The sequence below is a fragment of the Pan troglodytes genome, chromosome 8 (assembly GCF_028858775.2).
Source record: "Pan troglodytes isolate AG18354 chromosome 8, NHGRI_mPanTro3-v2.0_pri, whole genome shotgun sequence".
NCBI lineage: Eukaryota > Metazoa > Chordata > Mammalia > Primates > Hominidae > Pan > Pan troglodytes.
This window is the reverse complement of record NC_072406.2, coordinates 75104582-75128658: the sequence shown is the minus strand read 5'-3', so window position 1 is coordinate 75128658 and position 24077 is coordinate 75104582. Positions and strand designations below refer to the sequence as shown.

At 41.1% G+C, this 24077-nt stretch overlaps 1 long non-coding RNA gene across 1 annotated transcript in view; it reads left to right on the top strand.

Moving 5' to 3' along the window:
- LOC107966925 (uncharacterized) overlaps positions 1-14384 on the top strand; it is a 58177-nt gene extending 43793 nt beyond the window's left edge. Inside the window, exon 6 of the long non-coding RNA XR_008537399.2 lies at positions 11759-14384. This is a non-coding gene — a long non-coding RNA (uncharacterized LOC107966925). The remainder of the gene's footprint in view (positions 1-11758) is intronic.
- Positions 14385-24077: the final 9693 nt, after the last annotated feature.

Below are 24077 nucleotides of genomic sequence, written 5' to 3'. Positions count from 1 at the left end.
CTACAGACACTTGGGCTGTTTCCCCCATTTTGTTATTGTGAGTCATGCCGGTATGAACGTTGGTGTACAAATATCTGAGCTGCTGCTTTTAATTCTTTTGGGTCCATACCTAGAAGTGGAATTGCTGAGTGATAAGGTAATTTTGTTCAATTTTTTGAGGAACCATCAAACGGCAAACCGACTTTTTTCATGTGTGATGGACGAAGCTGCCCTTGAGTCTACTTCCAAAGCCTGGCTCTGAGATTAGATGACTATAAACAGTTGTGAAAACTTACTGCACCATGCATTTTAAAATTGTGAATTTCACTCTATTACAACTCCATGAACTAGAGTTTTAAAACATAGTTTTCTTTTCTAGGAGGAGGGATTCCTAAGGAGAGGCTTGAGATGGATACAGCAAAGGGGGAATTGTGAAAAGCATGAGAGTTTCTGAAGGGAGGGGGAGAAGAAATCAATGACCAATCTCACAATCTTGCTTAGATAAGCCTAGCTGCATATTATAATTGTTAGCTCTGGTGAGCATAGTTTGTGCAATTGCAATTGTCATTCTGCTTTTTGTTTGTTTTTGATTCAGCGACATGTATTTATCATGTGCCTTCTGTGTGGCATTTAACAGCCCCCTTTGTCACAAGTTACACACATAGAATGAAAATGTTAATAAAAAATAAGATGTCACTTTAAAATATACAAGTAAATGGAAAGACAGTCCATGTTCATGAATTGGGAAGACTTAATATTGTTAAGATGTCAGTACTACCCAAAGCAATCTGCAGATTCAATGCAATCTCTGTCAAAATCCCAAGGATTTTTTTTTCAGAAACAGAAAAATTCCTCCTTAAATTCATATGGAATCTCAAGGACCTCAAATAGCCAAAACAATTTTGAAGATGAAGAATAAAATTGGAGGTCTTACATTTTTTGAATTCCGAACTATAGTAGAACATGGGCCAGGCATGGTGGCTCATGCCTGTAATCCCAGCACTTTGGGAGGCCAATGCGGGTGGATTGCCTGAGGTCAGGAGTTCAAGACCAGCCTGGACAACATGGTGAAACCCCGTCTCTACTAAAAATACAAAATTAGCTGGGCGTGGTGGTGTGGACCTGTAGTCTCAGCTATTCGGGAGGCTGAAGTGGGAGAATCACTTGAGCCTGGGAGGTGGAGACTGCGGTGAGCCAAGATCATGCCACTGCACTCCAGCCTGGGTGACAGAGTGAGACTCTGTCTCAAAAACAAACAAACAAACAAAGAAACAGACAAACAAAACTTTGTAGACCAAAGCTACAGTAATCAAAACTCACTACAAAGCTACTGTAATCAAAACTGTGGAACTGGCATAAAGACAGACATATAGACCAATAGAATAGGATACAGAGTCCATAAATAAACCCTTGCATATATGGATAAATTATTTTCAACAAGGATGCCAAAGCCATCCAATAGGGAGAGGATAGTATTTTCAACAAATGATGTTGGGAAAACTGGATAGCCCACATGCAAAAAGAATAAAGTTGGATCTTTGCCTTACACTGTGTACAAGAATTAACTCAAAGTGGATCAAAGACCTAAATGTAAGAGCTAAAACTATAGCTCTCAGAAGAAACATAAAGTTTCATGACACTGGATTTGGCAATGACTTCTTAGATATGACACCAAAGGCATAGGTAAAAAAGAAAAAATAGATAAGTTAGACTTCATCAAAATAAAACACTTGTGCATCAGTTAACCCAGCTGTCCATCAACGAATGAATGCATAAAGAAAATGTGGTCTATATACATAATGAAATACTATTCAGCCATAAAAATGAATGAAATCAAGTCATTTGCAGCAACATGGATGGAAATAGAGGCCATTATGATAAGTAAAATAAGCCAGGAACAGAAAGACAAATATCGCATGTTCTTACTCATGTGTGGGTGCTAAAAAAGTTGATCTCATGGAGATAGACAGTAGAATAATAGATACCAGAGGCTGTGAAGGGTGTGTGGGTGGGGGAAGAGATGAAGAGAGATTACTTAACATACAGTTAGAAGGAATAAGTTCTAATGTTTGATAGTAGAACAGGGTGACTATAGTTAACAATAATGTATTGTGTATTTCAAAATAGCTAGAAGAGAGGACTTGAAATGTTGACTTCATCATTACACACTCTATACATGTAACAAAATATCACATGTACCTCAAAATATATATATAAATACTATGTGTCAATAAAAATACATAAAAGGCAAATCTAAGCAAAAAATCCCCAACCAAACAAAAACGTTTGTGCATCAAAGGACACTATCAACAGAGTGAAAAGATAATCCATAGAATGGGAGAAAATATTTACAAGTCAATACCTAATAGGGATTGATATCCATAACATGCAAAGAACTCTTACAACTCAGTAACAATAAAACAACCTAATTAAAATTGGGCAAAGGGCTTGAATAGACATTTCTCCAAAGAAATACACATGGCTACTAAGCACATGAAAAGATGCTTAATATCACTCATTAGGGAAATACAAATCAAAACCATAATAAGACACTACTTCACTCCCATTAGGATGACAATACCAAACAAAACAAAACCAAACAAAACAAAAACACAAACAAACCCAGAAAATAACAAGTGTTAGTGAAGATGCAGAGAAACTGGAACCCTTGTACATTGCTGGTGGGAAGGTAAAATGGTGCAGCCACTGTGGAAAATGATTTGATGAGTCCTCAAAAGATTAAACATAAAATTACCATACGATTCAGCAATTCCACTTTTGGGTATAGACCCAAAATAAGTAAAAGCAGGGACTCAAGCAGATATTTGTACACCAATGCTTATGGCAGCATTATTCACCAAGCAGTAGAAATACCCCAAGTGTTATAAACGGGTAAACAAATTGTGGCATATACGTACAATTGGATATTATTCGGTCTTACAAAGGAAACAATTCTGATGCATGCTACAACATGAATAAATTTTGAAGATATTATGTTGAGTGAAATAAGCCATAAAGGGACAAAGTTTGTATTTTATATACACTTATATGAAGTATCTAGAGTAGTCAAATTCAGTCACAAAAAGTGGAAAGGTAGTTGCCAGGGGCTTGGGAAGCAGAGAATGGGGAGTTTCAGTTGAGAAAGATGACAAAGTTCTGGAGGTGTATGGTAGTGATGGTGACACAACCATGTGAATGTACTTAATGCCAGTGAATTGTACACTTAAAAATGGTTGATGGCCAGGCACGGTGGCTCACGCCTGTAATCCCAGCACTTTGGGAGGCCAAGGCAGGTGAATTACGAGGTCAGGAGTTCGAGACCAGCCTGGCCAACTTGTGAAACCCTGTCTCTACTAAAAATACAAAAATTAGCTAGGTGTGGTGGCACACACCCTAATCCCAGCTACTCAGGAGGCTGAGGCAGAAGAATCTTGTGAACTGGGGGGAAGAGGTTGCAGTGAGCCAAGATCTTGCCCTTGCACTCCAGCCTGGGCGACAGAGGGAAACTCCGTCTCAACAAAAAGGAAAAAAAATGATTAATATGGTAAACTTTATGTTATGTATGTTTTAACACACACACACACACACACACACACACACACACACACATGCCTGAAAACAATATTACTTCACTCTTGATTTTTTTTTTTTTTTTTTTTTTTTGAGATGGAGTCTTGCTCTGTCACCCAGGCTGGAGTGCAGTGGTGCGATCTCGGCTCACTGCAAGCTCCGCCTCCCAGGTTCATGCCATTCTCCTGCCTCAGCCTCCCGAGTAGCTGGGACTACAGGTGCCTGCCACCGCGCCCAGCTAATTTTTTTTTTTTTTTTTGGATTTTTAGTAGAGACGGGGTTTCACCGTGGTCTCGATCTCCTGACCTCGTGATCCACCCGCCTCGGCCTCCCAAAGTGCTGGGATTACAGGCGTGAGCCATCACTCCCGGAGTCTCATTCCTGTCGCCCAGCTGAAGTGCAGTGGTGAGATCTGGACTCACTACAACCTCCAACGCCCAGGTTCAAGCTTCGAGTAGCTGGGATTACAGGCGCCCACCACTACACCTGGCTATTTTTTGTACTTTTAGTAGAGACGGGGTTTCGCCATGTTGTCCAGGCTGGTCTAAAACTCCTGACCTCAGGTGATCCGCCCACCTCAGCCTCCCAAAGAGCTGGGATTACAGGTGTCAGCCACCACACCCGGCCCAGGAATCTTTTTAAACCTTCAACCCAAACTCTGTAACATCTGGCTTCTGGTCTCCTTCCCAGCACTGTGTTAACTTCTAATATCATCTCCCACCCAAACCTCTGGCTACATTGTTTAATACATTCTCATATTTCCCTCATCTGTCCTCCTTTGCTCTTCTACATTTCCTAAAATTGTTCCTGTTACCTGGAATGACCTTTCCTCTTCTCCATCTCCACCTTTAAAATGCCACCCATTCTTCAAGAATAAATGTTACTTCCTTCAGGAATCCAGTCCTGACCTCGGTACCTCTGTTTCAATACTTTTCACTATGGGCTTTGTCTTAGAGTGATACTTTCACATTTTTGTTTCCCTTAATATATTGGAAGCATTCTGAATGATATATATGTATTTAAACCAGCCACAGAATTTAGCTTGTAGTAATGAAAAAAATGTTTATCAAATCAATTAAACTTTCTTCACAAAAGCAGTTCCCAGTGGGAAAACTGAGAAAACTTTGGTCCATTTTGATCTTCAACCAAGAATTTCAAAGAGAATCGAAAACTTTAGATAAAAATTGCAATTTATTATGCCAACATTTTATCTGTCCCGGCTGCCAAGGGTGAACAAAATGACACTCAATCAGGAAAATTTGTCTGCAGATGCATTTCTTAAGGTTTTTTTTTTTTTTTTTCTTGAACTGAGATGGAAGTGTCATGTGATGTAATGTGTAATGAGCAGTTCTTCTGAAAACTATATTTTGATTTTTCATAACTACTTTAGACGTAGTAGGTAAACCCCCCTGAAAGCCGATGCAGAATGTGTGCAGATGGGAAAGCAGTTAGTCATTTGCTTACTGCTCGGTTTTGAAAGCGATGCCTCTGCTCACGCAAAGGATCAGTTTAATGAATTCAACTCCAGGCAGTCAGGTGTGATGGGGAGGGGGGCGTTATGTAAGATAGAAGCTGCATATTCAGAGCTCAGCTCATGGGGAAGCAGGCCTCAGGTCTTCTCATGCGAAATAGACCTGTTTTGTAAGAACACTTTCCAGAAACAAAATTAGGAAAAAGTACTTTTAAAAAAGTGAATTAGGAAGCAGCTGTTAACTCCTAGAAAGCGGTGACTCGGAGCGGCAGGGAGGCCAACCTGATCCTGGGGAATAGTTAATAGTTGGAGCCTAGGTAACCACCGAATACTACTTAACTGAATTCTCTATCAAGTCCAGCCTTCCAAGAGGTATTATTTTAGGATGAACTCATGTGGAAACAGTGCACTGGAAGAAAGGACATTAGAATTAGTGCAAACCAAAATATATTTTTAAAACATGACTGAAATGCAACATAGGTACAGAAAAGTGCACAAAACACACACATTATAAAATAAACACACCTGTGTGACCAGCACCCAGCTCAAGAAGACAGTGTTACCAACACCCTGCAGCCCTCTCATGCCTCCTCCCTCCTCACCAAAGCTAACCTCTCTCCTCACTTCTGACAGCATATATTGGTTTGTCTATTTTTGAACTTTATATAAATAAAGTATGTAAAAATATTAAAAATTAAATTATTAAGTTCAATTTGAATAATAAGAACATTTTCACATGTGCCCATCCACCAGTCGTTTTGAGGGAGGAGAAGAAGAGAAGCAGAGAGATGACTACCACATCTCTACAGACTCACCAGTGATGCTATTGTTGGGATGTTAGTAAGTGTTAGTAATTACACCAGCATAAGCCACCAAATCTATTAATTTTTTTGAGTTGGTGGATGAATCACTTACTCCTTCCTTTCAGGCTGACAAAGCAGAATGCTGAAGTCCCCTTCGGGCTTAGCATGTGGACGCCAAAACCTAGCAGATTCTTGAGCTTTGAAATACTGCCAACAAGATAGGCTGTAAGGAGCTAATTCAGTTTAATGGGTCCAATCAGAGCATCCTTCCAAATGCATAAAGTCCACGTGTTTACAGAACTAGAGGGACCCATGAAGGAGGCAGAGGTTAATATCTGAGCAAATAGGGGATCTGTTAGCAAAAGTGGGGAAGGATGGCAACTGGGGAAGAACCAACAGTGTCTGCCACAGTATCATTGTCATGACTATCATCACATGAGCACAGTGACAACAGAGAGCCCACAAAAGAACATCCTCTGTTTATTTCAGTTTTCCCCCAACTCCAGGGTGGGGTAGGTGTGCATTAGTTTCTTAAAGCTGCTGTGACAAAGTGTCACATATTGGGAGGCTAGAAGTCCAAAGTCAAGGTGTCATCAGGGCCTTCCTTGTAGAGAAGACACCTTCCTTGTAGGGGAGACACCTTCCTTGCCTCTTCCTAGCCTTTTTTGGCTTGCAGCTGCAGCATCTCAATGCCTCGTGTGACACCTTTCCTCATGTGTCTGCTCGGTATCCCTTCTCCTCTTCTTATAAGGACACCAATCATATTGCATTAAGGGACCCCTTAGTCCAGTAGAAACTCATCTCATCTTAACTGTACTACTTACATCCACAACGACCTATCTTCAAATAAGGTCACATTCTGAGGAGCTGGAAGTTAAGACTTCAACCAGGGGATCATGGGAGGCTTTTCCTCCATCCCAGCTTTGGGGGCTACAGAGCTAAGACTGGAAACTGGCCTTGAATAAATACTTGTTTTGAACCTCCAGGCTATGAAATTTCACTCAAAAGTTTATAAGAGGTAGCTGGGCATGGTGGCTCACGCCTGTAATCCCAGCACTTCAGGAGGCCAAGGCAGGTGGATCACCTGAGGTCAGCAGTTCGACACCAGCCTGGACAACATGGTGAAACCCTGTCTCCACTAAAAATATGAAAATTAGCTGGGCATGGTGGCTGTAATCCCAGCTACTTGGGAGGCTGAGGCAGGAGAATCACTTGAACCTGGGAGGCGGAGGTTGCAGTGAGCCAAGGTTGCACCATTGCACTCCAGCCTGGGCGACAAGCGAGACTCCATCTAAAAATAAATAAATAAATAAAGTTTATAAGAGGCATAATTAGCAGCAACAAGAAAGCAGTGTGGTTAAAATGTAAAGCTCTGTTGGTTGGGAGCCATCTCAGAGCTGGGTGGGAATCCAGTTTTGATGTTACTAGTTATGTAACACTGTAGTTCCCTTCTGTAAGATCAGAATCATAGGGATTGGGAATAAGTATTAAAAAGGCAATTTATGCTGACCTCTGCCCTTGGCCCATAATAGGCTCTCAACACTGAGCACATCCTTATGCCTCAGTTTTCTCAAAGGCATAAAATTCAGGAGGTATCTTTTCATGCAAGATATTGCTTGCAATCTTGACTAGATGGAGTTTTGTTTCTTATCAGATTTTTTTCAGTCTTCTTTCATCCTGTCATTTTTGGGATGCTTAATTTTCCCCTCTATACAAATGTAGAGTTCTTATATTTTCTTTGGCCATATTTTTCTGACTTCAAACTTATATCCAGCAAATGAATTAGGGACTCTTTTTAGCTTAATATTACCTTGGTTTTGCAAGTTTTATGGAGTTGAAGCTGTCCCAATAAAAATCAAATCTCCAAGGTTGGAGTTGAGCAGGGACAAAGATTAGTACAGAAAATTTCAGCATGTGTTTGAAGCAAAGGCCAGAGGAAAAACTCTAAACTAATATGTGCATTGACTGCATAGTATAGCTTGGGGAATCTAATTATGATAACCACTACTTATTGAGCAGTTAATATGCACCAAATGTTATTCCAAATATTGTACATATTTTAGTTTATTTGCTTTTCACAACAACTCTAAGAGTTAGGTTTGCTTATTGTCCCCATCACACAGATGAGAAAACCAAGGCACAGAGAGGTTATCAAACATGTCCAGCACCACATGCCTGGCAGAGTTATAATTCCAACCAAGGCACTCTGACTTTCAGGGCCCATTTGAGTAACTATTCTGTTATCCTAGCATTTAAACTGGCAAGCTGATGGTGAGTCTGTTGGGATCTGGTCACAGGACAACCACCCAGCTGGGTCTGTGCCCTGTTGACCTGTCTACAGCATGACTCCCCAAGGTGAGCTGACCTCCTCCACACTGCAGTCTGCATGCCATCCATATTCAACCTGGTGATGTCTTGCTTGGATTTCTTCTCTCTGCCAGAAGATCCCAGCTATGTGGGTTCCGATTACTTGCTAAATTGTCCCTGTGAGAAAGTAAGCTGGCTTTGCATGGCCTAGGAGGTAAATGAGCAGAGCCAATAATGAGTGTCAGTAAGGCCAGCCTCACTAATTACAGATGAACTAGAGCTCAGCATGGCAGATGGAATCATCTAGGATTAATGTCAATGAGTGAATGCATGAATACACCCCCCCAGACATCTATAAGGGCCTACTGTGTGCCAGTTATTGAAGTCTAGGAGCTCCCAGGGCAGTTCAGACAGCTGCAGAAGTAAGTAAAGAAAGCACAAGGAAATGACGCCTCCGTAGAGGTTTGGAGAGAATATCACAGAAGTACAGAGAGGGGAGATCATCATTTCCTGAGGAAGTCAGGAAAATATAGCCAACCTTTCAGCTGCCTAGCAGAATGCACAAGTATCCATCAGGCAGGAGGACAGACCTACTAGGCAGAGAAGAGAATGGCTTATTTCTCAGAGGATCCTTGAACCTCATCTCAGAATCACACGGGATGCTTATTAAAGAAGCAGATTCCTAGCCTCCATTTCAGACTTTTAAATATGCATCCTTGGGGGTGTGGTCCAAGAATCATCATTTTAAATGAGGCTAAAATTTCAGTAGAGCAGTGTTGTGCTGTATGAAAGCCAGGGTTTTGACAATGATTCTCCTGCCCAGGTTTGGGATAGGGAGATAGAATGCTTAGAATAGAGAGTGCGGAGATAGAAAATGGCAAGAAATTATACTTTAAGAGTAGGTTGAGGCCAGATTTTGAAAATTTCCAAATAAAGACATTGGGCTTTACCTTGTAAGCCACAGGGAACCAGGGAAATTATAGAAGCAAGGTTGTGACATGATCAAATCCTTATTTTGGAGTGGGTGAGAGGGGATAAGCCAGTCACAGCCATTAACAGGCTCTTGGGGTAGCCCAAGGGAGAGATGACAGAGTGGCTGACCAAGACAGGCACAGTGGAGTTCCTTTCCTTACAAAGATAGTTATAAGCGTATTGCAGAAAACAGAAGACATGAAATTTTCCCATGGTTTACCAGCATATTAGGTGACTTGCACATAGTCTATGATTAATAAATATTTGCTTGATGAGTAGCTACTTAGTGTCACTATGTGCCAACCGTGTGCTGAATATTTTGCATAAACTACCTTACTTAATCCTCACAACATGGCCAGAGAGCTATTATACTTTACAGATGAGAAAAATGAAGTCTTGGAGAAATTAAGCAACTCGTGCAAGGTCACAAAGCTAATAAGTGGCAGAGATGAGTTGCAAAAGCAGAAAATCTGAGGCCAGAGTTCATGCACTTAGCCATAATGCCACACGGCCTTGCCAGGGAACAAGGCCATTTCCTTGAGACTCTTCTTACATGCAAATATTTTTACATATTTATCATCATTATCCATAATGTTTCAAATCTTATACCCAAAGCATTTTGCCACATCATAAAATGTTTTCATAAGCCTAATTTTAAATATATGCATACCTATCTACTGAATGGATATAGATTGCAAATTTACTCACTTAGTATCTTCATTGTTGGTATTTGGTTGTTCCTAGGTTTTACTAGCATAAGTAGTACAGTAACAAACATTTTCATGCTGATAATACTTTCTACATCTAATTATTTCCATAGACTAGATTCCTAGAAGCAGAATTGCCACTGGATGTAAGGCCTCATGGAATTTTTGAACCCTTGATTCATGTTACCAAATTACACTTTGTAAATGTTTTTACAATTCACAATCACTATGCATCAGGTAGCCACATGCAAAGTATGAGAGTATCAATTCAGCCTGCCTTGACTTGCATTACACATTATTTATTAGTAAATATTACCCTTATTTAGAAGGTTTAAAATGATAAATTATATCTAATTGTAATCTGCATTCATTTGATTGTATATTTTCCCATATTTTTCTGACTAATTACATTTCCTCTTTGTGAATTCATCTGCTTGTGCAGTTTGCCTATTTGTCTTCTGGAGGATTTTTAAGAGTCCTTTTCCAGGTAGACTATGCAGATTTGGGGAACACATTAGGGGTGAGGGGATGAGGAAGAGGGGACAGTCAAGATTTGAGGAAATCTTTACCACTGACTGCTAAAATGGCCAAATGCTTTCTCAAGTTCAGAATCTACTTAATTAAAATATCTGAGGAGATGACAAAACATCCTTCCTTCTCTCAGCTCACATTGTGCTTCACCAATTAAACAATTGGTACACAGAAAAATTTCTTTATTTATTTTTGAGACGAGTCTCACTCTTTCGCCCAGGCTGGAGTGCAGTGGCGCAATCTCGGCTCACTGCAACCTCCGCCTCCCAGGTTCAAGCAATTCTTTACCTCAGCCTCCCGAGTGGCTGGGATTACAGGCACCCACCACCACGCCTGGCTAATTTTTTTGTATTTTTAGTAGAGACGGGGTTTCACCATCTTGGCCAGGCTGGTCTTGAACTCCTGACCTTGTGATCCACCCACCTCGGCCTCCCAAAGTGCTGGGGTTACCGGCGTGAGCCACCGTGCCTGGCCGGTACACAGAAAAATTTATACCCACAGTGCCCACTTTCTTCTGGGAAAAGACAGTATTGCTGACTGTGTTGGCAGAAATCCTACTAAAAGACTTAAATTACAGAATTGATGCACTTGATTATGTTTCAATTTTCGGAACAAAGCATAATTAGTGTTTCCCCAAAGTGATTTGCCTACCACAGTGGTGTTGATGTAGGTGGTACCTGGATGAATACTGTTTATTTTAGTGGTTATCTATTTATTTTAATATAGATTAGGAAATATATATCCTGCCTCAGTCTGTGTGACTTCACAGATATGACTGCAAAGAATGGCCCAAAATTAAAAGAAAAGAGCATGAATCAGTTGAAAGAGGCCAATAACCATGCAAGTGGTAGAACTTGATTAGAACAAGAAGCACAAAGTTGGCAAACCAGTCACTGAATTTTGGGGAGCACAGCTTTCCACCATCAACACACTGCATGCCGGATGCCATGCTCGGTACTAAGGATGCAGAGATAAAGGGACAAGCTTCTCCCTCTAAGAGTTCACAGTCAAAGCCAGGAAGAAGGACATGTAAACTGGTAAATGGTGGAAGCCTGTACTGATGGGGATGAGGGGTGTGCACTGAGCAGCCAGAAAATCACAGACAATAACAATGAGACAGGATGAAACCTAACAGCACAGGCCACACAATGGTATATTACAGATATCTTTCTGCTTATTTCCTTTCACAATGTTCATACCTAACAGGATGAAACTAAATTCCTTCCCTCCCTCCCTTCCTTCCTCCCTCCCTCCCTCCCTCCCTTCCTTCCTTCCTTTCCCTATCTTTTCTTCCCTTTTCTTCTTTCCTTTCCCTTCTTACCTCACTTCCTCCCTCCCTTACTTCCTTTCTTCCTTCTTCCTCTCCTTCCATTTTTCCTCCTTCTCCTTATTCTCTCACTCCACCCCTCTAATTCCAGGTTTGTTTTATTTGCCACCAAACTGCCTGCCTACAACATGTGGCACTCAGGACATCCAGGTGTGTGCCGCAGGGCATCAGGGAGATAAATTATGCTTATGTGCCTGGGACAACAGCCTCAACTGGTAAATCAAGTCTGTTCTTTTTACCCTGATGATTTCCTTTTTAAAATTCATCTTGGAGGAAGTTGTGTGACATTTATTTTCCACCCTGGGCTCCTAGATCACTCAGCTTTGAATAACACCTGGCTACCTTGAGGACTGTGAGCCCTGCTGACCATGGAAGTGGGAAAGGGAAATATTTCTGGTGATGGCTCACCAGTTACAATTGGCAAAGCAACCTTGAGAGGATTAAAGTGACCCTTAGAGGATGCGTGAGAGGTTATGATCATCCCCAAATAGGTGTGGCACCTGCTATGAACAAGCTGTCATGTTAAGTGCCCTGGGAATAAAACACAGGTGCAAAAGTCTCTGCCCTCGAGGACCATACGAAAAGACTGGCTGGAGAAATAATGATGTATATGAGAGCAATAGCCCTAACCAAGGTAACATATGATAAATACACAGGAGATATATAGAAGAAAGCTCACTTCTGACAAGGCAGATGTGGGAAAAAGAGGTTTGAGCTTCCCCCAGTCTCTCTTGACTCACTGTGTGAATGAATCAATCTGTAAATGGCCCTTGAGGGATCTCTGGATAAGATTTCAACAGGTACAGAGGAGAAATTAGGGCATATGGTTAGAAGGGAGAAAGATAGGGTGGGGAGGGAAAAACCCAAGATGTGACGAATAGAAAACACGTTTTATTTGGAGAGAGGAAGAGCTTGAGCACACACGTAGACAAGACTATGGCGGAGGGCTCATTTAGGGAGCTAGTGGATGGAAAGCCTGGAAGGTAGATTAAATGACCCATCTCAAGGGTCATGGGGAGCCATTGGCATTTTGTTAGATTAGTAAGAGTGACACCCAATTTGTTCTTTGGGAATATTATTGTGGTAGAGCATGGGTTGGTGGAGGAAGAAATTAGAGAAAGGAAACCAGTTGGGCAGCTATTGCAATAGCCAGGCAAAGACTAATGAAGGCCTGATGAGGGCTGTGGTGATGAGAATGGGAGAGAGGCAAAGGATGAAAGAGGTATTTTGGAAATACAGTGGCCATAGCCCGGCAGCTAGTTGGATATAGAGGGCCAGAGAGAGAACTGGAAGATGAACTTAATGTGATAGAGAGGGGAGGTGCCACCAACCAAGGCTGAGTTGCTGGTTTTGAGGGAATGTTTGGGAGTGTCCTTCATGTATGTATGGGTTTAAGCAAAATGAAACCTGTTTTTATGGAACCATTCTTCCCTGGCTATGCCTGGAGGAATAGGGGTGCTGATCCAACTATTGACATCAGGTGGAATTAGGATTTCAGGGAACAAACACATTTTAGGAACTGCTAGGGTGGAGGCTCTGGGGTCTGTCTCAGGACTAACATTCTCTGCTATTTTCAGAGACTCATACAGCTGCAATTTTCTTATAATAAGAGACTCAGAGACCTTAGGAAGGAAGGCTTGGAAGAGTGCTTAACACACCACTCAGCATCACTATTAAGACTTGAGAAATGAGCACTTGCACCACTTTCACTCCTGTGCTTGCCAACTCCCTGCCCAGGGCCCTCTGATTTTGCAGATTCTTTTCCTGGAGCCATTCATTAAAGCCACAGTCAAGAATTTACCAGTCCTATGGCCCTTGCCCCAGGGCCCTGATCTCTGTTAGATGGCGGCTAGCTAAGCAGTTCGGTCATGACTTCTCTGTTCAACAAATAGTCATTGAATGCCAACCAAGGCCAGGCCCTGTTCTAGGCACTCTTTACTGCTGAGATTCTTGCAGCAAACCAAACAGACAGAATCCCTGCCCTCATAGACCAGCATTCTAGGAGTGGAAGCAAACCACCAATAAAATAAATAAGCAAAAATATGTTCGACAGTGGTAAGTGTTGTGGAGTAAAATAAAACAAGGAAGAGGCTAGGAATTGCTGGGTGAGGAAGCTGCTTAAATAAGGTGGTTAGGACAGCTTCACTAAGAAAATGACATTTGAAGAAAGATTTGAAAAAGAGGAGGGGGTGAGCCATGTCTTTACCAGGGAAGAGTGTTCCAGTTGGAGGGAACAGCAAATGCAAAAACCCTGAGTTGGGGTGCATGCCTGGAGCATTTGAACAGTTGCAAAGATGCCAGCAGGGATGGAGCAGAAGGAAGGAGAGAAAGTAGAGCAGGAGACCCGGAAAGTAATGCAAGGCTTCGTTCAAATGGACATCCCATCTTGGTAACCACATCCTATCTAGGATCTTCTGAAGATGGTGCCTGAATCCTATACAGTGGCCCTAATGGATGGAATTTGGAAAGTGATGTATTTGACCATCCTTTACTTTTGGGTAGGGCTTGCTCTGCAAAGAGTCAAGTGAATGTCCAAGCACAGGAAGAAAGAAAGGTTTCTGGACAGAAAACATCAAAGCTCTTGTTCCATTTGGTAGAGCTGACACCGTGATGGCGCCTCCCCGCCTGTGCTATTGTGGCTGGCAGGAGGCCTGGGTCTTCCTAGCAGCCTCCTCAAAGCTGATTCATATCAGTATTACTCAACGTGTATAGATTCTAAAATAAAAAAAATAAAAATTACTCTAAAAAAGTATCCATGTTCTTTAACTTCTTACATCAGAAGTTGCATTTAGTTTACAGCTTCATTTCTTTTTTCTTTTCTTTTCTTTTTTTTTTTTTAACACCAAACTGCAAGGTGGGGCTGGGAAGAAGAAAACCACGCAGGCTAAAGTCCCTTAAATTCTATACTTAAATTCCATCTCCATGGCAGCATGACAGCCTCCTGACCATGTGGAGCTGTCACAAGTTTTGAAGAATAGCTTTAGAGATATAATTCCTCACTTATCTAAAAGCTGCATTCGTTTAATGAAGAGGTTTATTATATCTCCCCACAGCTATTGACCATCAAATTGAGGAGGGGGGTGTTTTCCTTTATTTCTCTGAATTGGGCAGCTCACTTCCTCATTCTGGCTGAGTGCCTAAATGCTTGCAAGGGCAGAGACAAACACAGGAAGGGGGAGGGGGTGGAACGGGACAGAAGGCCTTGCCCATGGTGGAGTCATATGAACTTGTAGATCAAAAGAGCAGTCCTGGCTTTAAAAGACTGTGGCACTATTCATGAACCCGGTGACTACACAAGAAGGAATACAACTACTTGTTGTCACCAAAAGATAAAAAGCTGCAGCTGGCTCCCCCATCCCCCATCCCCAATCCAACTTAGATGCCCCTGCAAGGAAGGTAGAGGCTTTGACTCCACTTGTTCTCATTAATTGCTGATAAATGACAGACCCATAAAATAGAACCAACAAAAGGAAGTTGGCAAAGAGTGACATGAGTAGTTTCCTTTTAGAGAATGCTCTCAGACTTGAAATACTCTCAATTTTACACCATTTGGTTGGTGATAAGGTGTCCTGGCCCTTTAGTAAAGTTAATGCAACTGAATTTTAGCAGAGTATGTTAGTTCTGGGACTGACCCCAGTGTCTCTAGTCTAACAATTCCCAAAGTGTGTTTGTTCCCTGGAATCCTAATTTCACCTGGTATCAATAGATACTGTGTGGTGGGAAAAAGGGAGCCTCCTTAGTCAAAAGAATGTAGAGAAATGCTACATTTAAATAATATTGAACAAGTTTTCTTTACTGCAAGACTCTCCAGAACTTTTAACATTCTTAATGGCAACAATCATACCTATTTCCCAAGTTTGGACCACCCAACCAATAGAACCAGAGCCAAATGACTTGGACTCCCAAGGCTCTCTTCATTTGCCTGAAGAAATACAGAGCATTAAGAAAAATTGAAAACAGAGGTATTCATGAGCCATTGTGGTAAAGAAAAGAGTAAATATCAGATCCAAAAAGTCAGGAGGTCAGGTTTGAGTCAGTCCCAGGTACCTAAATGGAAGACCAAGATTGGGGCAGGCAAAGCAGCAAAACCACAGAAGCCAAGGACGTGCATAGGAAATACATTCATTCTTTCATTCATTCAACAAATCCTTACTGAAGTCTATAAAATGCTAGGCGCCATTCTGGGCGTCGGGAATACAAAGGTAACAAAGGCGTGTTCATTGAAGGCTGCTCCTGGGCATGCTCACCTGGATCTCTCTCTAGGTGCTTTTAATGTACTCCCTGCCTCCTTAGCTAGCTGGTCCCCTTCACCTTTGGTAAGGTCTAAGTTCTGCAGGGATCCAGCTGGGCATTGGAGCATGTACTTCCTAGATGATGGGAGAAAGCGGCAGAGGTTAGGAGGGCAGGTCTAGGGAAGAAACTTTTCTGCTTTCTGCTGTATTTCAGCAAAACCGAGAGGCAAGGAGATGTCATGACTCCTTATCCAAGTAGCTTATAAGAACTTTCAATGAGGAAAACCCTCTTAAAGTACAAACCAGAATTCGTAAGAAGGCCGTTGAGTTGAGAGCTTGTGAAATTTCTGGGACAAATGATTGATTCCTTAAAGTGATAAGGCAGCCTGGCCAATATGGTGAAACCCTGTCTCTACTAAAAATACAAAAATTATCCGGGCTTGGTGGCAGGTGCCTGTAGTCCCAGCTACTCGGGAGGCTGAGGCAGGACGATCGCTTAAACCTAGGAGGCGGAGCTTGCAGTGAGCTGAGATCGCGCCACTGCACTTCAGCCTGGGCAACAGAGTGAGACTCCATCTCAAAAATAAAATAAAATAAAGTGATAAGGTATTCCAAGTTCAAGCATGGTGGTTCATCTTGATCAACTCCAGGTTTGGGAGATCCTCCGAGTAATGCTTCCAGACCATAAATTTGGCTTGGTGGTCAGGAGCTCCTTTTCCATAAAGGGGCAATTGATTCAACCAGCAGGATATATATATTTAAATAAGAAGTGCTACATTTGTATTTTAAATAAGAAGTACTACAAGGAAGCAACATGTGGCTTTGGGGTTTCTTTTGGCACACAAAAGCATGAGTGGCCATATTTGAACATCTATTTCTTCCATCGATGGATGGTGAAGAATAGGGCTTGGTGTAGGTTTATATTTTAGGCTTTTTATGGTTTCTTGGCCACTGGAAACACAAAAACAGCCAGCCACTCCAAGGATTGTAAAATCAACTCTCTACAAGGGCCAGGTAGATAATGTAAATGCAGTAAGTGGCCTGAGTGTAATATAGCAGGGAGAGATGGGGACTATGTCAAACTAGGGGGCAAATATCCTGCCCAAAAGGAGGGCAGCTGCCACTCATCTCCAGCTGATTCTTACCAATATGACTGCAAGATTGCTTCTGATTTTTCAAGAGAAGCTGGAGAGCAAGATTTGTGTGTGTGTGAAATTTTCTGATTTTTAACTGTGGGTAGCCAAATCCAAATTTAAAATAGCACGTGGGACAACATCCTGCTGCAAAACTGAATACACCTGAAGGCTGGAGGCAGCTCATAGGACACCACTTTACAGCCCCTTCTATTAGGTCCACTGCGAATTCCTTGAACGAAGGAAATGTGTCTTTTCCATCTCCATCTCTGCTGGGTTAAAGCCAAGTGGTTGGGATCTGGCTGGAAAATAAACCATAAAGGCAATAGACAGAGAGAGGCACAGGACTGAGCTGAGGGCGGTCCCTGGAGGAGGGTGGGAGAGGCTCCAGAGTCCAGGCTGTGGACCAGGATTGTGGGCAGGAGAGGCCAGGCAGCCAGAGGTTCTGGTGGCCAGGCCCTCTGACGTCAGCTACATTTAAAGGGCCAGGCAAGCACCTCCCTGCTAAGATTTAACATTGCTTGATGCTTTGGTGTTCAAGATTCTGAGGTCTAAGTAATTTCTGTCCTTAACATTCTGGAGTCTGTTTTCCCAGAACTACTCAGGTTCTTTCTTACGCCTAGTATCTTTAGTGTCTTCCTATTCTGAATTAGGAAATGAGGGCTTTTATTTCCTAGAATTTATTTATATTAAAAGTGCTTCCAAGTATAGATATTACATTATATGTCACTATACATTGTTTATGACTCATTATTCTTTACATAAAAGAACAAAATGAAGAGAAATACAAAATTTGGTAAAAATATCTATAATAAAACACATGGAACTTAATAACACAAGGAGTGAGTCCTGAAGTATAGATTTTTAGTTAGTAATAATGCACTAATAATGGCTCATTAATGTTAACAAATATACCACCCTAATGTAAGATGCAATAAAAGGGAGTAGAGTTTATAAGAACTCTTCATCTGTTCAATTTTCTATTAACCTAGTTCTAAAAAAAGTCTATTAATTAAAAAATTTTAATAATGAACTTGACTGTATTAAAAAACCACAGAAAACCTTTTCCCAATGAATCATAGTCTGTCAGGAAAATGACATATGTATGCTTCAAGGCAATATTCACTTCTTCAGTTTAATCATTTATCCAATAATGATGCTGAGAGTAACTTATTTTCCTTGCATTTTTTTGAAGAACTCAGCTTCCATCAATAACTGTTGATTTTTGCCTAATTTTCTCAAACATCTCTTACCAAGTCTCTGAGTACTTAATTTGAATACTAAGAGAGAGTCTACAGTTTCAGTGCTCACTGAACCTGAAGAGGGTTCACAGTCTCTAAAATTGTTCTTTGCTGAAATTTGTCTCTCCTTCATGGTGTACCTAGCAGAGGATGAATTTGCACTTTTAAAATAAGACTGGAATACTAACATACACAGGAGGAAAACAATCTTTCATCATATCCAGTTGTTTCTCATTTGTATCCTTTCTCTTTGCCCATTAGGCTAGTAAGTTCTCATTAAACTATAATTTAAGGACATGGTGTTTATTAAAAAGGTCATTGCATGATAAAGAAGGGACAAAACTTTGAAAGGAATTAATGGCTTTTCTGGATGATTTTATTTATAATTTCTCCCTAAGCGAAGCCAGTATAAATGATAGGCCTTATTCGCACTTCATTCTCCCAAAGTTTCATGATTTAGACAATTTTATATATAACTCGTCTGTTTAGATATAGATCTAAACCAGAGTGAAAACCACTGTTAATGATGTTCTTTCACAATTCTCATAGTTTGAAATGAAAATGAAAACTTAGAATTGTTTATGACTTTTGCGTACTGCTAGAAAAGCACATGGTCTTCAGTGATGATATGTCCTGCCCCTTCTTTTAGAAAGAGCATCAGGTAAAATAGTGGAAGTAGTTTGCTTAAAACAAGAACCAGTGCCTTGAATTAAAATCTTTATCTTTTTTTTCATTTAGATAAGAGGCCATCAATTTGTTTTAACTGTTTGTAGAATAATAAACTATTTGAAACATGTTTAGTCTTCTTTCAAGAGGAGGCATCAGTCTCAGATATCTTGAATTTAAGGTAATGCTATTTGCATTGCCCTTTGACCAAATCACCAAATTATTGCAGTGACCTATTCACACCATTATAGAGAAAAATATTTTACAGGAACAACTTTCCTCAAAAACTGGAAAATCATCAGATGTTTCATTTATAGCATTGATATGAGTATACTGTTAGAATCAATTCTTATCAGGTTTTGATGAAGTTAGTCATCAATTTCTTGAAAAAAGTCTTTAAACTGGTAGGATTTTCCATCTCTGAAGTTAATATTATCAGCTGACCTGCTGATCATCTTATCAACCAGGGTGCTGCACTCAGAGTAGAGAAAGTAAAATAGCCACTTGTTGCCCCTGGCAGGACATCAAGTTCAAGAACTTTTACATTATCTCCAGGAATCTCATTAAAATAACTCACTAATATAGGAACAGCTTTTTTATTTTTGTGGTTAGCTGAAGCTGTAATAGTGCTGAGACACAAAGGTTTTATCCAATTCTTGTTAAATCTTTTGAGGTCTCGGAGTGAGTTAAAATTTGTTTTTGTTTTTTTTTTTTTTTTACACCATACCTGTGGTTTGTGCTGATGTAAATGTAAGTTCAAATGCTGTGGAACCTTGCTCAGAGATGTAGTCTAAAGATCTGAAGCTATGATTGTGTTCTATGGTGTTATATGGAATTACCACTGCTTTTCTGAGCACCTTTTATGAGCTATTTCATCACTGAATCATGGAAGATCCAGATCTGACAGATAATGACTGTTTCCTTACATTGAAAACGCAAAAAGATAGCAGATTTGGCTTCGACATTTTCTCACTTCCTACCACACAAGAAGCAAAGTGCTACATGTGGATTGACACTTTATTTATGTGAATATTCCTTTTGCAAACCCCAGTAAATGTTTTATTTTTTCCCGACCCTTTCTCTGCTTTGCAATCATTTTGACCCAAAAATAAAATAGTTTAAATAATTTTACGCACCCTTTGAATATCTCTGAACTACTGGCAGGAGCAGAAATAGCCCCTATAATTATCTATGCATATCATAGGAATCAGCTTTGCCTGAAAATCACCCCACACTTAGAAGTATGCACCTAGCTTCAGACTTAAACACTTGGACCAATATCCATCTTGATGCTCAGAAGAACCCAGCTTACCCCTTTCTGCTCCTCTTTCTTCCTCAACATCTTAATGCTGTCTTTCCTTCACTTAGATGTGTCTAGCCCCTTTCTTTCCTGCCCCCATCCCACATCCCCAAGTGCCCACAGACCCAACAATAAACCCTTCTGGCATTTTATACAGACAATTGCAGGTCACTGTAATAATTTTTCAGCCTGGGATCCTTCTTCTTTTGTAGCTTTTCATCTTAGATTTCTTAATTCTTTAAAATGAACATTACTAATTTCCTCCTTTCAGTCACTATCTTCCAAGATATTGGAAGTTTTAGAGCATTTTATATCTATGCAAAAATATGGAATAAGGTGTTTGAAATTAAAGTTTCCTATCAAAAGTCAACCTCTTCCCAAGCCTGTTATATCCTGGCTCAAATGGTCCCATTCTCCTCCCTGACTCCCAATCATTGTATCCCATTAACTTGTCTCATGTTCTTCATTGTGCTTACAATTATCATTATATAAACATAACTTACATATTTATGTTTCATATTTATATGATTCCAGATCATAATTCTTTTGCTTTTAGAAACAGTGACCTTGTCTTGTTCACTGCTATTTCCTGGTGCCTAGAACATGCTCTGTGAAGACTGGTTGTAAGAGAGAAACAAATCTGAAAAATTGTGATGGTCAGTCCCCATCTTTCCAGAGCCAGGCTACTAATGAGGGACCCTTGGTTGGGAGACACCAAGGTTTCTTAAGATTCTTCTTAGAGTTCCACCACCTTTGAGGGTTCCTGCTTACTGAATTTGGAAATGGGTGCCTCCTGACCCACACAGCACCAAAGAATGCTTTGACAGGTGACTTTTGTCTTTTTCAAATTACAAATGATTAAAAGAAGCCCCACATAGGTTAGATAAGATGACTAGGTCATTTAGAGACCAAGGGTCTAAACAAAGGCCTAGGCATAAAAAAGAATTGAATAGGCTAGGCAAGGTGGTTCACGCCTGTAATCCCAGCACTTTGGGAGGCTGAGGTGGGCAGATCACGTGGTCAAGAGATTGAGACCATCCTAGGCAACATGGTGAAACCCAACCTCTACTAAAACTACAAAAATTAACTGGGCGTGGTGGTGCGCCCCTGTAGTCCCAGCTACTCAGGAGGCTGAGGCAGGAGAATCGCTTGAACCCGGGAGGTGGAGCTTGCAGTGAGCCGAGATCGTGCTACCGCACTCCAGCCTGGCGACAGAGCGAGACTCCATCAAAAAAAAAAAAAAAAAGAATTGAATAATTTTTCAAGACATACATTGGGATGTTGCATAAACAAGGCTGAAAAAAGTAACTTTTTTTTAAAGTAAAGAATAATGACTAGCTTGTTTTTCTCAGAAATGTATTAAGCATTGAATTATGTTATAAAGGCATGATTTTCTATTTCCACATATTCTGTTTCAAGAAGCATTTTAACAGCAGCAGTTATGTCCTGGTTTATTGAGAATATCTGCCCATGGAAATCTAAAAAATCAATATGTGTGCATTATTTTACCTACAGTCATAGCATCATTGGACGTTAGGCAGGAAGGCAGCAGAGACACTTCCTGATGATCAACCTGCTTGTTTTTACTAATACAAATCCTGAGGATCAGAGAGTAGAGAGGTTTGTCTGAAGTGATTCACCTGCAGCCTGTGCTGGATCATCTTTATTTGCCTGGCTCCCTTTGCCAGCCAGCTCTGTAAACTACATGGATCAGGTTCTCTAGCCTTCTGGGTGGGAGGCAAAGGCAAGAGATTGGAGGATGAGTAGAGGGCAAGGCTGGGGTATTTACTCCCTCAACAGCTTCCCTTCTGGGATATGATTCAGTAGCGGTTGCATTTTTCGACCCAAAGCCGCAGCTCCATCCTGTGGTTCCTTTCACCCCAGGAGTGACCAGGCTTCCATTGTTGCTAACTCCAGCCTGCTGAACCTGGCTCATGCCTTGCTACATAGCCCCTTTTTACTTACTAGTTTCCATTGAATATGTCATCTGTTTCTTATCTGGGCCCTAACCATACACATTCGAATCCAAGTCTTCTGACTACTGTCCAATGCTGTTTCTATTCTGTTCCCAAATTCAAAGGCTGCTTTAGAAATACAAAGGACTGTGAAAAGTTCTGAAGATCAAATGTACAGCAGGGTGACTATAGTTAATAACGCTGTATTATAGACTTGAAATTTGCTAAGTGAACCGATCTTAAGTGTTCTCCACAAACACACACAAGGATGACTATGTGAAGTGACGGATGTGTTAATTAGCTTGATTGTGGTGACTGTTTCACAATGTACATCAAAACGTCACATGCACAGCTTAAATTTATACAGTTTTTGGTCAATTATACCTCAATAAAGCTGTAAAATATGAAGATCTATATTTGACAAAAAAGAAGGAAATATACATGACTCTAAGAGCTCTGATTATGTGGAAATATTTTAAAATACTTTGATGAAGTACTAGAAACAGAATCTAAAACTATGGGTAATGAGGCCACAGAGAGGGGAAAGACTGACTCTAGGGAGGTTCTGCAGGAAATCTTGCAAAGGTGAAATTTGACTGAGGCAAAATGTGGAACTGTCTAGAGGGGCAGGAGGGCACTGTGGTTCCTGTGTGGTCAGAGGAACTGAGGTTGCTGCTTTCAATCCTGCAAGAGCTGAAGTCAACCCACCCTGGGTGTGATTTTATGAGATATGTGTTTTTCATCCAGCACAGCCCCTAGATATAAGCCAAATACTTTGTGCTCAACTAAAGAAGCAGTGCATTTTCCCAACACTGGGTAGGAAAGCTGGTTGCATTTGTCTCAGAGAGGGGGCCCCTGCTGGTCTCCAGCATGGTGTCTAGTTGAGATATTGCCAAGGATCAACCTAACCAGGCAGAGTTTTCACCTTAAATCCTGACTTCACTGGAATATCATCTCTATATACTGGTGTTTCATCTTAATTCATTCCCACTTGCTTCCTTTTCCTCATGAAAATGGAATATCAGGCCGGGTGCGGTGTCTCACGCCTGTAATCCCAGCATTTTGGGAGGCCAAGGCAGGTGGATCACCTGAGGTCAGGAGTTTGAGACCAGCCTGGCCAACACGGCGAAACCCCATCTCTACTAAAAGTACAAAAATTTGCTGGGCACAGTGGTGGATACCTGTAATCCCAGCTACTCAGGAGGCTGAGGCAGGAGAAGCACTTGAACCCAGGAGATGGAGGTTGCAGTGAGCGGAGATCGTGTCACTGCACTGTAGCGCCTGGGCGACAGAGCTAGACTCCATCTCAAAAAAAAAAAAAAAAGGAATAGCAGTAAAGTCATGAGGTAGAATGTAAAGCGAAGTTTCTTGAATAGAGCTGTGCCTCAGAACTGAAAATAACTTTGTTCTAGTCTCATCTCTGTCACTGACTTCATGGGACCTCATGCAAGTGTCTGGGACTCAGGTTCCTTTGAGTAAAATGAAAACTCAGATTAGAATGGCATTTGAGGTCATTTCTGCCTTTCAATTGCTATGATCCCCTAAATAATCAGACTAAATGACAACCTCTTCTCTCTTGAGCTCTCTGCCTGTTTGGAGAAACAATTCATGTACTCAGGGTCCCTTCCTCCTGGGTCTTGGGATATGTTTCATAGAGAAAGTGATGAGGTCCTGGTACCCCTAGCATTCCTGGACTCAGCAACTGGTGTCTAGACCCGAAGACCTCATGTTCCTGGAGCCCACCCTCTGGCCACTGTCTTCCTGGAGACATGTCATATAGGAAACACAAGGCAGGAGACAGATCTCACAACTTGATTGTTCTGTTGGTAGGACCAAAAGAATCATTTGGAGTTTGACTGCATTATCCAAATCACTTTTCCATT